The sequence below is a fragment of the Rhea pennata genome, chromosome 2 (assembly GCF_028389875.1).
Source record: "Rhea pennata isolate bPtePen1 chromosome 2, bPtePen1.pri, whole genome shotgun sequence".
Classification (NCBI taxonomy): Eukaryota; Metazoa; Chordata; class Aves; order Rheiformes; family Rheidae; genus Rhea; species Rhea pennata.
This window is the reverse complement of record NC_084664.1, coordinates 14,069,481-14,084,466: the sequence shown is the minus strand read 5'-3', so window position 1 is coordinate 14,084,466 and position 14,986 is coordinate 14,069,481.

Here is a 14,986-nt window from a genome sequence, read left to right as displayed (position 1 = left end):
CTGATGGAGAAGGTACTTGGCCTTAGCTAGCAGGTGGAATGGATATACAGACCAGACAAAGTTCTCAGATGGTAGAAAATGGAATAGTTTCATCAGTATATAAAAAATCTTGTTATTTTCTCTTTATTGCATTATACTGAGTGATTTTACTCATCAGAGGTTTGGGCCCAGGAATAGTAGCATGCATACATAAAAAACCCACTAAATCAAAAAAAAAAAAAAAAAGAACATATTTTTGGAACAGATTATGATATCCGATTTGAATATTTCGTAAAACCTGCTAAGAAACCTCCCATTCTAGTCTATGATCAATAAAAAAATATGACATAAAAGTATTACAAGAGAAGATGAAAATGCAATTTCTGTCTTAGTAGATGGATGAGAAATGTTATTATTTTCTCCTTAATTTTTAAAAAGTCAAAATGGCATGCTAATAAATTTGTGTGGTCTTCAAAGGATACTCAGAAAACTTGTTTGCTGCAGTTCATAAATCTCCCAAGTATTTTAGAATTACCAATGCCTTCAGGACACAGAAACACAAACCACTGGTTCAATGTCAACTCTGCAAAAACTGTGAATGTTTAAACAAATAATGAGATAAAAAGTAATGCATAATTAAAGGGTTTCTTCAGAAGAACTCTGAGTTATATTTATTTTAAAGGTGGCAGTGAAATGCATTTGCACCTGTATGTGCTCCAAAGGTGTCATTTTCACGAATATCTCTGCACAAATAGGGCCTAAGCACATCATACATTATTAAAAGGAATATGCATTTCAAAGAGAATAAAAATGCATGAAAATAAATCTAATATTTAATTTTAGTAATATATCAGGATTGTTAGTGTAATGGTCCAGAAAAAGAGATTTAAACAAATGATTATGAAACATAGGTTACATATACTAGGGCTTGGGAGTTTTTAAATTTAATTTATGAACATCCCAACAAAAGACCTCTTTACATCAGTGTAATATTTCCTATTTAAAGGCTAACAAAGGTAAGATCTGTTCTCTGCTTCACAGATTCTCTAGGAAATATATTGTTCTGAAAATAGTCCATATTAGTTCTGCTGCAGCAATATTTAGTTTCACCAGGCAATCCAAATATATTTTGAATTGGTTCAAGAAACATGAGGGAGATGGAGTATATACAGATGAGTCTGCATTCAGAATATGATCCCTCTCTAATGCAATGCAACAGGTAACAGAAACTGTCTTCCACCTACTGTTGAGGGCTACTCTGACTTGGGCAAATAATCCCTAAAATCACTGCATAGATTTCTCCAGAATGTGACATATGAACAACATGACTATAAGTAATTTCAGATACTTCACTGTATATCTTAAATTAGGAAACTAGTCTCTTTCATTTCCTCATTTCTAATTAGAAAATTTCTTCTTTTCTTGTTCAACCAATATATATATAGAGAGAAGGAAGTGATATACCTATATCAGCAAGTAGTACATTACAGTAAGAGCAGTTCTGGAGAACAAAACAGTTCTTGCTGAGAACGTACAATCCAGACTGCATGTATCTTGGGGTTTCACTTCATATTAGCTCTGGTCTGGTTCTGCAAATGAGGGCCTACTAGGGGCTGGCTACCATTAGGTGCCCCCTCGGAGAAATTTCCTGCTTTAGTTCCCATCTAAAAGGAATCAGATTCCTGGGTTTTAAGAATTGTTCCATGATGAGAACCCAAATGTGGTAAGACAAGACAACTGGGAAATTCATTACAGCAGTGCATGCCTGACCTGAACTAACACTCCTGTGAGCACACACGTATATAGGGAACCCCAACAAATGATTCAGTCTGCTGGGGACTGAAGAGGTGGTATCGATTTCCCAAATCAGGGATCACAGGATTTGGGGTTTTGCTGGGGTGATTCCAGTCTAATACACTGATCTCGAACATGCTGGACAAACTTCAGGAGTTTTTTAATTCTGGTCTTCCACATGTTCCACCATGCCCATTTTAAACTGCTACAATGAACCCTGTTTTCTTACAGACATAAGACATATCTAAAATTGGACTCCTTGAGACAAAATGAATAATATACACACCCACTGCTCTGCCTTGCCCTCTGTATGATCTAGTTCAGTAATATGCAGTCACATTTGGCAATGATGATATATACATAATTGTGTGTGTGTATATATATATATTTTTTTTTCCATGTAAGATTCTATGACATATAATCACACAGTAAGGGATCTTTAGTCACATAGTTAAATGTCTCAGCTTGCAGCTGCCTGCATTAGTATCTACTCAATTATGGACGCAGAAAAGAAAGAATAAAAGACTGAAGTAGGAAGCAGAAGGAAATTCAGGACCTTTGTGTCTTTTCCCTGTTTTCTTCCTGACATGTGTGCATCCATACAAATATTCTCCAGTTATTAATATCCCATTCACTGAAAGTTGACAAGAAAGCTAATGGGAGAGTATAGTTCCTTTGACTGTGAAAAGGAACCTTAAGAAGATGCAGTTCCATTCATCTCATGAATAAACATAAATGACAAATTTACTGAAGCATCTGAAATGACCATTATATATTGGACAGGTAACAGTCTGATTGTCTAGCTCTTCTGCACTACAATGTATCACCAAATAGCATTACCTTTTCATGTAATTAAAACATAGTGAAAGAAATGTATTCAATTTTTAAATCTTGAGTTTTAATTAAAAGTTATTTCGAGAACCCTCAACTGACACTTGCTAAAGCTAAAAACGTTCCATAGTTTAATTACATGGAAATCTATGATTCCTCTTTCTGAGTAAGCCATCTAGCTATGCAAGCTGTCATTATCTCTTTAGATACCAGTAGTTAAAAATTAAGATTAGTGTTACTGTCTTTCACGCTTTTTCAAAGCATTCCCATAATGCTTTAGAAGTGATTTTACTTCCCAAATATCCTTTTGGCAAACATCCCGATTGTTAACCTAAATAGGTCTTTTTGTATTATTTACCTGAAAATCAACAATCTCATTAAACCAATGCTTGTCTGAGACATGTATCCAGTACATATGACTGCCAGGGTTTGATGATGATCTGTAATCAAAATTCGAAACCAATTGCATCATCAGGCAATTTGGAAGGGAACAGCTTTTTGCATTATTCCTTTGTCAGCATTTTTGTTTGTGTCTGGGCTTTACATTTAGGCCTACTTTCAATGCTTAACGACACATTACCTGTTAGAAGGGCACAATGGACAGGGAAGGTGCTTCTAACAACCACAAGTTATTTATTGCCAGTTAGGGAGGGATCTAAACATTTCTGAAACCCCTGTTGCTGGAATCAGGAGTTGCTTGCTTGCCAAGCAGGATCTACTGACATGAACCATGTATTGATTCAGCTACTCAGATTATAGCTAACCTCTTCAATGCACATTTTGTGAGTGTCCAAGCAGGACATATGTTCATGCCTTTAGTCTATTTGAAATGAAATTTGAATTCTAAAAAATAAAATAAACTATTTGAATACTCTCAGTATTATTCCAGCTTCTAACCAGGCCTCATTATGAAGGTAACAGTAGTAGCAATAATAGTAATATTACTCATATTTTGCTGTTTAAATTTCTCATTTTCTTAACATGGAAGGTGACATTCTCATCTCTTTTAGAAATGTGCATGAAACAAAAAAGTTTGCTCTCAGTGCACATTTTAATATCAGTGATGATTGATGATGGCATCAAGGAAGTCAGAGTTAGGTCACCAAAAATATGTAGATGTCAAACTCTCACATCAGTGTCTCAAAACCTTTCAAAAGCATCTGTAATCAAAATATTTAGGCATTAAATTCAGCTTTATGTGCCTAAATAACTTTTTGCATCTGGACCACACTGTTTTCTTGGCTTTGTGGACCTGATCCTGTAGGCATGAAAATAAATAATTCTTTTGACTTTAGCATACTTTGTTTTGTATCATAAATGATCAAGAATTGCCATATATAGTAACTCCCTCCTTCTCACCCATATACACAAATAAACAAGACAAAAACCTATTTAGCTAACCTGAGATACCTAACACAACTATTTTTGCATTTAACTGCACAGTAACTCATTCAAACTCCGAGGTGCCATGAAAAATTTTCCGCTGACTTTATAAATAAATGATTGTGTTTCTGCTTTCTGAAGGGTTCATAAGAAGGTGAAAGCATGAACTTTTTTTCTGAATGGTTTCCCTTGCAGCCCTCATGAATACAGAGCAGATCGGAAGGAGCAAAGTTGTTTTGTTTGTTTGTTTTTATTGAAATGAGAAAATCTAGAAATTATGCAGCTTAAGAAAGGGCACGTGCTGAAGGTGAAAGACAAATCTACTTATTGGAGCTGAATTTACAGTCAAATTTATTCAGAGCATGCAGCATTTTGTAACCTGGGGTATATTAAATCTTCCTCAGGGAAATGGGGTCACTTAAATATATTGTCAAAGGATGCTGAAGCAGATTCAAAAATATGTTTTGGCGCCTAAGTCTATTAAGGCATTTAGATTCACACTGTAAGAAGTCTGGCCTTCAACTGGACTAACAAACTCTGTTTTTATCTTTAAAAGGAAGCTGAGAGACTCAATTTGATCAATACAAATCCTTTTTAATTTTTTACATCCAAATTGTACATAAAGTATACTAGGCAGCTCAGGCAGATGCTAGTAAAGTGTAATTATTTTAACTGGTACTGTTGCGTTAAGGACAGACAGAGTGAGATTTAGAGTGCCTAGATGGGACACTCAGATATCCAATTCAGATATAAAAATTAGGTGACTATTCCTGTTGGAATATGCAAGTTTGTGTGAAATTAATTTCACATAATTTTAAACTATCTAAAAGTTAGGGGGTTCAGGTGAGGATATTTATCCAGGATTACTCTTCAGGCATGAATAGTTAGCCCAGAGAAGAGTCATCCACCAGCCTCACATGTTCTTACAGAAGATGTTCTTATTTAGGAAGAACAAATCACCCTCTGGTAGCATCTCCTTCTCAGTTGGCTATAGAGGGAACTAGGCAACTAGGTTAGGCCAGACATAATAATAACTCTCCACAATAAACATCTAAAATTAGATAGAGCACACCCTACATGTAATACTCAGAGAGGGTTGGGCGTATCTTGAAGGAGTCCCACAAACACCAACCACTACTCTAACAGGTGGTAAAAGACACTTGGTATAGCAGTTTGTTTGAACTCTTTTTCCTCCCTGATGTGCTGGCAAGATAGGATTCAGATATCCCAGTTCTTCCCTGGGTCTGAGCACTCACCGGAGCCGCATTTCTGGCAATGAGAAATGCTTTGTAAAAGCCGTCTGGAGGAGGTGCTCCTGCTGCATCCCTGGGGGGACAGACCACTCTTTGAGCAGGCTGTGGGGATGATCTTTTGTCAGCTTGAGCCTGAGACAATTTTAATCCTCATCTTTCTAACCATCAGGATGAAGAAGAGTCTAAAGAGTAGGAGCCCTCCACTAGGTCAGATAGGACTAGAGACTGCTCAGAAGCAGGAAATTTTTGCCAGGGAGAGTAGGGGAGAACTTGACTAGCTGTTAGACAGACATTTGTTTTTTCCTGGCTTTATCTGGAGACTCTCTAATGTAAAGCTCTTTGTAAATGCAACACAGGGTAAAGCAGCCTTGACGGTATAGTCTGCTACTCAGGCTTCCCTCTCTTTTGGATGAGAGATCTAAGCGCTAAGCACAGGTCTCTGAAGTAACAGCAAGTTGCCTAATCACTTTTGTCTTTCAGGGCCTGCGGCACTTTGTTGTGGATACTTTCATTTTGTTAAATCCTTTTATTTTTTTCACTGTTATTAAAAAATATATATATTTTCCCAGTTTCCTGGGAAGCTTCCCTGCAAAAGTAACAGCAGTGCACAAATCTCATCTTTCACTCGCTTATATTCACTTAGGGGATTACACCCGGAATTATTTATACTATCCTGTATAAAGCCCATGAATTTGCATTTGTATTTTTGTCTTTTTACAATATTCTGACTCTATGGAAAAGACATGACCGTAATCTTTACTCTTATTATTTCTAAATTTTAAACTACATATATAAATTTTAAGATGAAGAGAGACCACTATGGTCTAATTTTCTACTTAACAAAGGACAAAGAATTGGAAATGTCTGGAAAACATCTATCAACATAGAGCTTAACATCTTAGACAGATGGGTAGATTTATATCTTCTTTTTAAAAACTTGAAAATACATGTCTGACAGACTCTAGAAATTTGATTTTAAAAGGAGACTTAGTCCCTCTGCCTCTGTGTTAAGATCAAGTGTTAAGGTCCGGATGATAATTTCATGCCATTTGAGAAGATTCTTTTTCCTTACAAATCAAGACAGTTTAGAAGCACTGACCTAACCCTTTGTCTGATTTTGAAACCAGACACTTTTTAAAAGGCATTTTCTGTACTTAGGTGAAATAAAGCAGAACTCAAGTTGCTCTCATCATTGATATCATAGTGTCTTTGATCATGCAATATAAGAAGGACAAAGGATTAGATAATACCTTGGACATCATAATGTTTTATGTCTGAAGTCATACGTAGAGAAACAGCTTAAGAAAAATGACAGTGTACTTAACCAACCTGAACTCCTTAAAAGGATAGAGATATTAAAATTCTTGAAGCTATACCAAAACCTTTTGCCAATGGAATTTTTGAGTGAAGTATATTGAGTGTTATTAATGACTGTTCTTTGCTAGATTGTATATTGCATTCCTAATGCTCTATCCATGAAGAAATTCAGCATGATGAACAAACAGTTCAGCATCATAACAATACATATCTGAAACTAATTTCAAATGCACTAGTTTTATACTTATGTATCTTTGAATTTAGATTTACTCCAGTAATATCAAATATAACTGCACTCAAAATGAAATCAAGGTACACCTATATTTATGTCTTTCTCATTTCTCTGTATAAAGCAGTCTGCTTGTGCATGAGAAGTAGCTGGATATAAACAGGTGAGCTTTTGAAAACAACTGTTTCATTAACAAAGGATGGATTGTACAGACAGAACAGTAGGAATAAAATATTTATTAAGCATATATAGAATCCAGTCATACATGGTGAGAAGTCTGTGTGCCTGGAAGCAGCCTTGCCAAAATGAACTCTGCAGGCTCTGGTGTTTTACCATACACTTTTTTTGTGTGTGTGTCCTTTGTGCATCCTTTCATAAAGTACACCTCACTGTAATCAAAATCTCATCCTTGACTTTTCATTTCATTTTGTTGGTGGCATTTCAGGCTTATTACGATTCAGACAATTCCTGGAGGAAATGATATTAGTAGTGCACAAGCATCAGTTATCCTAATGTGGAGAAGAACTTGAAAACATTTTAAATGATTGACTTGCTTAAACCATCAGCTTTTTAATGGTCACAAACTTCGAAAGAAATTATATAGAAAAGTAGGTCAAATGACTTCAGATAACTACAGAAGAAAGCCTGTAGGGACAAAAATGAGAAAGCCAAAGTACAAAACAATATACAACCAGAAAGAGATATAAAGTATAACAAGAAAGAATGAACATATTGTAGTGAAAGGACAGAAAGAAAGAAAGAAAGTTAGTCTGCTTCTCAGACAAAACTATTGATGGATAATAACATTAAGTATAAAGTATTTAATGCCTTTTTTTACATCAAACTTCAGTAAAATTTCAACTGCATACAGTTGAATTTAACATAATGAAAAATAAGGAGTTAAAAAGTCAGGCTAGAACAAATCATGTGTTTTTAAAACAACTGAACCTATGAAATCCGCTCCGGATTGATTAGAGAAGTAACCTAAACATTAATGGTTATACTTTGAGAACTCATGGAAGATGGATGATGTTTCAAAAGACTTGAAATGAATAAACATAAGCCCAGATTCTTTTGCTCCCTAGCTTTAGGTATTTAACTCATACGTCTAGATTAGCTGACTAATAGTCTAGACTTAGTATTCAGCCCAAACATATAGATATCTTCTATCTCTCTGCAGTGAGATAATATGAAGATTATACAGGGTACCAAAGTTCAAGATTCCTAATAAAGGTTAAATGGCAGAGACTCTTAGACAGGAGTCCAGATCATAACATGTATCTTTAAAAAGGAGAAAGAGAAGGAGTTATGCAATTATAGATCATCCAGCATATTTTTAATTACGGAAAAATACTAGGTAAAATAATATTTGTAAGCACCAATCCTAGAAAATGGCAAGAAATGTGAAATAGTCAACACTGACTCTCAAGAACAAGCACTCGAAAATCAGTTTCTATAGCAAGTAACAAGCCATGAGGATGGAAGAGAAATGGTAGTTGTCATGTATTTTAGTCTGAGAAAGGTTTTCAAAAAGTCCTGTATGACTTTCTCAAAATCAAAATAAAAAAGATGCCTATGTAGATCTATTATCAGATACAGGCAAAATCAGTTAGAAACTTGTACTGAGAGTGTACCTATCATAGGTTCATTTTTGTGAGTCCCTCTGGGGTCATCACTGAACTGAATACTGCTCAATTTTTACTAATGACTGGGATATCAGAACAAGAAGTCTGCTCATTTAATTTACAGACGACACTTACTTAAAAGTGGTGGGCATCATGTTAGAGTACTGAATTAGAATTTGAACTGATGTAACAAGTTGTAGAAGTACTCTGAAAAAAATAGGTTTTCCTTCTTTTTCCTTCTGAAAGAAAAAATGCAAAGGTTTGAGCTCAAGTGAAAAACCATCAGCATAAATTCATAAAGAAGAAGAACTGATTAAAGTAGTGCTTTTGCATAAAACATAATAAGAATATAAGAGATTGCAAGTTGAATAAAAGCAACATATTATCCTTGTGCCACAAAAGGCAAACATCCACAGGCACATCTAAATAGAAATAGGAAGTATTAATAATCCATTCATCTCTGGAAAGGATCCTGCTGAAGCATTGTGTCTAGTATTGGGCAGTGCATTTAATGAAAAATAGGAACCTCAAAGAGTTTAAAGAGGTACTACAAGAATGATCAAACATGACTTTAAGGAAAAAGAAAAAGAATTGCAGCTGTCATTTTAAAGATGAAATCCTAACGTACAAAAAGTTAATAGGTAAGCATAAATCAGAGTAAGAGAGAGCGAAACTCTTTTAAGGAAAAGAGAATCTGACTGTAAGGAAAATTGACTACTGGAACATAATAGCTGGATTATCTTATAGAGGACACTTTCAAGAAAAGGTTAGGAAAATATCTCTTGGGAATGTTGGCCTTGGCTGAGAATAGGGGGTGGATTATATGATCTTTGAGATGACTTCTAGGTCATTTTTTTCTTTAAGGCATCACTAGTTGCTTGCTCTACAATACCAAGGACAAACTTGAAGAAATAAAGTCCACTTGATTTTACTTTTTGTATACCTTTTTGTTCAGCAGATGAACACAGAAAACAACTTTTATCTGCTAATTCTGACCAGGTATTGTATCCTGAGTTAACAGCTCTTATTATTTCATGGGAAAATGGGAAGTTTTTATAAAAATTTAGATAGACTTGTGTGAATAAAAGGTAATTGAAACTACATTATTATAGGAGAGAAAAGATGGAAAATATGATCTCAGTTTAACATTACAAGCTGAGAAACCAAGGGGTAAATTAAAGGAACACAGATGTACTTATGCTGGAAACTATTTATGATTTTTAAGTCAACCTACTGATTTTGGAGAGTGTGGTTAATGATTTTAAACACTTATGGTTGTATTTACGAGATGTATGAGATATACTTATGGTGCAGCAATTCAGAGCACTAAGAAATAGGTCATATGCAAGAAAACTTTTTGAGTTCATGAAACCAAAGTAGGAATATATTCCAGCAAAGAATGAAAAAATGTATATATATAGGACAAGGAAAAAAATGTGTAAAAATAATGCAAAGCCATGAGTATTTTGCAGAGAGGAAAGTGTCTAAACTATTCAGAAGATTAGTTTATCCTATAGTAACAACAATGATTTCACATACTGAAAAATTTTACTCGTGTCAGCTGAAATCCATTTCTTGAGACAATAATATGGATTTAAAATGAGACAAAAATGCATAAATAAAATGCTCGGGAGTCTCTCTGTTCAAGACCACATACTTCCTCATCAGCATGTGAGTGTAAAATGAGCAGGAAGATTAGCAGGACCCGGAAACATTTCCGTCCCCTTTTGGCCTGTAGGCCCTGGTGCTCGCTGGAGAGCACAGACTTCTCGGAGGCTCCTCTGCAGCGCGTGGGGAGGACTCATCCTGCCTTCCCCTTCCGACTTCCAGGTTGTCTGAGCAGTATCAGCACGTGGGCCGCCAGTGCGCAGCTGCCTACAGAGGACATAACAACAACTACAACGTCGACGCAAGCCGTAAGAATTTAGGGAGGATTGTGTAAAGACCTAGTTTGGGCTACGCCTCTAAGGCATGATCATTCTTCCTGTAGCATCTTCTTTTCCCCTGAATAATTTCAGATAAATACTGTTTGTCACCATGCTGGACTTTTCTTCATGTTGCTAAAGTATCCATTTATATGGGTTACACACGCATGGGGAATACTATGCAAAATTTCAGTTCAATGTAGTTATTGCCTCAGCCAAATAACATGTTGATAAAATGATGATTTGATGAAGATGCTACTTAATTACATCTCTATATTTTATACCGGTGAAAACTGACTGGGAATGAAAAGTTTTGAAGAGAGTAATAAAGATGTAAAGTATGTCCAGAAACCAGCTGGAAAGAAATTGCTTGAAAAGAAACTGGCCTGCACTAAGAACATTTTGGAAGGGTGGCCTTTAAGAAAGATAGCCTAATTAATTTTTCTTTTATTTCAGATTAAGTTAAAAGTTTAGAGAACAACATTAAATTTCTTCCAGTTTAACAGCTACATTTTTCATGTGTGGGGGTGAACATTTTTCCCAATTGTGGTAGCAACTTAGAGAGGATCAAAGAGGAGGAAGAAATGAAAAATAAATTTCTTACCAATTATTTTTTTTAATGCTAGAGCAAGTGCTCTGTTTGTAGAAGTGATGGTCATTAACTCTTTTGAAAAATCAAGCCATTTGTAACCTAAGTACGACCTGGGAAACTGTCCCTACCCTTTAGTGATGAAGGACAGTGAAACAGAGCCCCGGAGAGTCTAGCTTCTTTCTTTTGTGTTGCACATTCATTTCTTCAGTATTTATATAGCTGTGGAAGTGGTACTGCACACAGCTACATGTTAGATGTCAGGAGTGTAGATTATGATCACTATGCTCGAAAATAATCAGTCCTGGCCAAAGTGAGGGCGAACATTTTATTTTAACTCTCCATAGACAATCAGCTAGTTTTAAAAACACTTTAAAATTATGTTCTGTTATCTCTTCCACGGCTGCATCCGTGTTTATACTGAATTTCATTCTTAGTAATGGTGTGAGCCAAATCCTGGTCCCTCTGGAATAGATAGGAATTTTGTTTTTAACTCTGTGAAAACACAAATTGGTCTAATAGGACTGAAACTGCTTTTTTACATGGCAAATTCAGAGAAAGTTCACTGGTAACCGAAGACGTAATCCAGTTCCCATTGAACTCAGCAGAATAACCTGTTGATTTCAATCAAAACTGCAACAAAGTGTGAAAGCAAAAATGAAAGAACATTAGTCACAACACAAGGATACTTTTCCATCCATTTTCAGTATGAATTGATTCCCCGCTACAATTTTATGCCTTTGTACTATTCCAAATTAATATTGAAAAAATGCATTTGTAAATGGGATTCCACACACTTATTTTGGATGTCTTTTGAAATTATTATACTTAGAATCTTTGGGAACTGAAATGATTGAGAATATTATCATATTCTCAAAGAATGATAAAAATAATAAAAAACCCAATAAATAAAAGCTAAGACAACTCTGAAAGCGCAAAAGAATGTTTCCAGAATAAGATGAATCTGTGCCCAGATAACAATGAGGCCAGCAATGGGAGAGGGTGTGTCTCGGCAAATCTAAAAGACATTAGCATCAGCTAAGTAGTTAAAATAAATTTGTAGATCAGAAAATAATGGTGGAGTCAAACAAAGATATTCTACGAGAGTTAAAATCAAATCTTTAACTGACCAAAGTCTGAATGGTGTTTCAGAGTTGATGAGAAATTAATAGTTTCCAGTATGTTAAGCCAGAGATATTTCTTCAGCACAGAAACCCTTGACTGCCAAATTGCTCATGGCTTGGCACCTGTTGACCATTCATGCTAATTATTTACTATGGATTTGTAATAGCTATGGCTAGCATGACAAGGAAATATTTTATCTTAATTTTACAAAGTTACATGGAAGATACTGTCCAAGAACATTGGAAGTCTCTAATCATGAAAGACATTTATTTGAAAAACAACTTCCCCACAGGCAAAATTAATTTCAGCTCTATTGCTGCCATTTAAACATGTACCTCCCTCTCAGTGACATCAAATGGAATTTGACATATGTGAAAGTATGATATCACAGCTAAGATCTGCTCTATCATGTGTCATGTTCGATACAAAAGTAACTACAGTTTAATTGCCATTCCAGAGACCAGATATCTATATATTGTTTTGCTAAATAAATCTCCATAGGAGTTTACTTCTGCTATTATTTTATACTCTTGTTAAATATTTTTATTCTCGATTGGACTGGTTTTAATACACTTTCTCCAGAACTGACTCTAAATCAGTCCTGGGAATCACTAACACTTGGATGGGAAGTTACTAGAAATCTGTGGTGACATGGACACAGGCAAGGAGTCTCCATGAAACACTTGGCAATGTTCTACCGCTGAAGCTAAACTGCTTAATTTGGTTCAGCCAATTCAGGCTTAAATGTTGAGCTGAAAAGAAATACTGAAAAAAAATGGCCTTATTGTAAGTTTTGTTATACATTCTTATAGTGTGTATGTAGGGAGTAATTCTACTTTATAATTAATTCCACTCCTTTCATAGTTTATCCCAAATTCTCATCTCCTTGGAATAATTAGGATTTTTTCCCATTGAAATTATTGGACAGATTCCTATTGATTTTAATAGGGTTTAAACAAGCTGTTAGATTTTTCTCTTTAAAACTAGTTATCCCAAAATATTCATGCTCCTATGGCTTAGAAACTGGGAAAACCTACAAGAATATCTGTTACTAAACAGTAGGAATAGAGTGGTAATTAATTTCTTACACTATTTCTGTCCTTGCTTTCCACTCTTATCCAAGACAAAACAAAACAAAACTAAGCCAACCAAATAACAAAATAAAGGAGCATTAACTTTCCAAAACTCGGAAAGTTTTAGGAATAGCAGTTTTCAGCAAAGTCTTTTCTTAATATACCAGAAAGATCTGTTTTCAACTTGCCTGTGAACTGAAGTACTGTGTACTAAAGGAGATTCATGAAACTGGAATTTTCTTACTTACAGCAAACTCACTTTTTGTATCTGACTGTAGTGTAATTATATATAAGTCCTTACTCAGACTCATATGTATTTTTCTACATCCTTAACAGCACAGAAGTATAAGTCTTGTCTTAACTTATAATTCCTGCTGGGGAAACCTCAATGTTCTGCACATATTTATGATATTTCTCCTGAAAGAAGAGAAAGGAAAACACATTTTCTTTTTTCTTTCTTCTTTTTTCTTTTTTCTTTTTTTTCTTTTTTCTTTTTTCTTTTTTCTTTTTCGCTTTTCCTTTTCTTTTCTTTTCTTTTCTTTTCTTTTCTTTTCTTTTCTTTTCTTTTCTTTTCTTTTCTTTTCTTTTTTTTCTTTTCTTCTTTTTTCTTTTTTTACTTTTCTTTCTTTTTTCTTTTTTTCTTTTTTCCTATTTTTTCTTTCTTTCTTTTTTCTTTTCTTTCTTTTTTCTTTTTTTCTTTTTTCTTTTCTTTCTTTTCTTTCTTTTCTTTTTTATTTTATTTTCTTTTCCTACTTTGTTGATTTGACTAGCATATTTGCAAGGTTATTTTCGTATTTTTGTAAAATCCCCTTTCACTAGGGAGGTGGACTAAAAAGTCTTTATTTAAGGCTTCTTGACACAGTTATGAGCTGAGGTTTGGGCTGATCTGCACCACTATCATCAAATGTTGGGATGCATCACTTCTCATAGTGTCTCCTGAGGTTTCAGCCCCTCGATATAATGTTTCCTTTCAGGATTCATGTATCCTGGAGTGTTTTACCCAGAGACTGGCACTATAGGAGAAGCTAAATGAGGACAAGAAAATACTTGACTAGAGACTTCTTTCCTCCACATCAGATGTCCAGAACAGAAACTGGAAATACAGGACATACCTTTAGGAGCTTCTCTGGTAAAGCTGGGTATCACTTCATTCTCTGTTTACTGGGAGAAAATATCTCAGTCAATGAACTATAAATGGAGAGCATTCCTTCCACCTTTAGAGTTTGCAACTGCCATTTAAAATCCCCAAAGGATCTTCATATTTTTCAAGAAAAATAAAATAGTCTGAATATTAATATTTATGCCTTATCAAAGGCTACAACTTGGATTATTTTCTTTCAGTTAAAGAAATAAGTGTTATTGGTTGTTGACCTATTTTGTGAGGTTTACAATCAATGTCTGTCATTAATAAGGCACAGAGATATCATAGAAAATTGGTAAGGTTGGAAAGGACCTCTGGAGATCATCTAGTCCAACCCCCAAGCAAGTGGCCCATTCGGGGAACAAACCCATGACCTTAGCATTAGTAGCACCACGCTCTAACCAACTGAGCTAAACCATATCATCAAGAGCCACTCTGGGAGTCCAAACAATTCGTACTAACCAGAAAACTGGTTCTTATTTTGTGAAATGAACCATTTTCACTAGGACCCCACAGGATTACAGGGGAGGCTTCAAGCTTACAAAGGCCTTATCTGCAGCATACAGGCATTTAAACAGTTAAGTGTTGCCTTGACAAGGATCGGGAACTGGGATCTAAACAGAGGTAGAAATCTCACAGACAAGAATCGGGTGGGAAACGATGTGGGCCTAGGCTGAAAAGCTCTGATAGAGAGTCACACGGAAGAAGTGGGCACATACTTA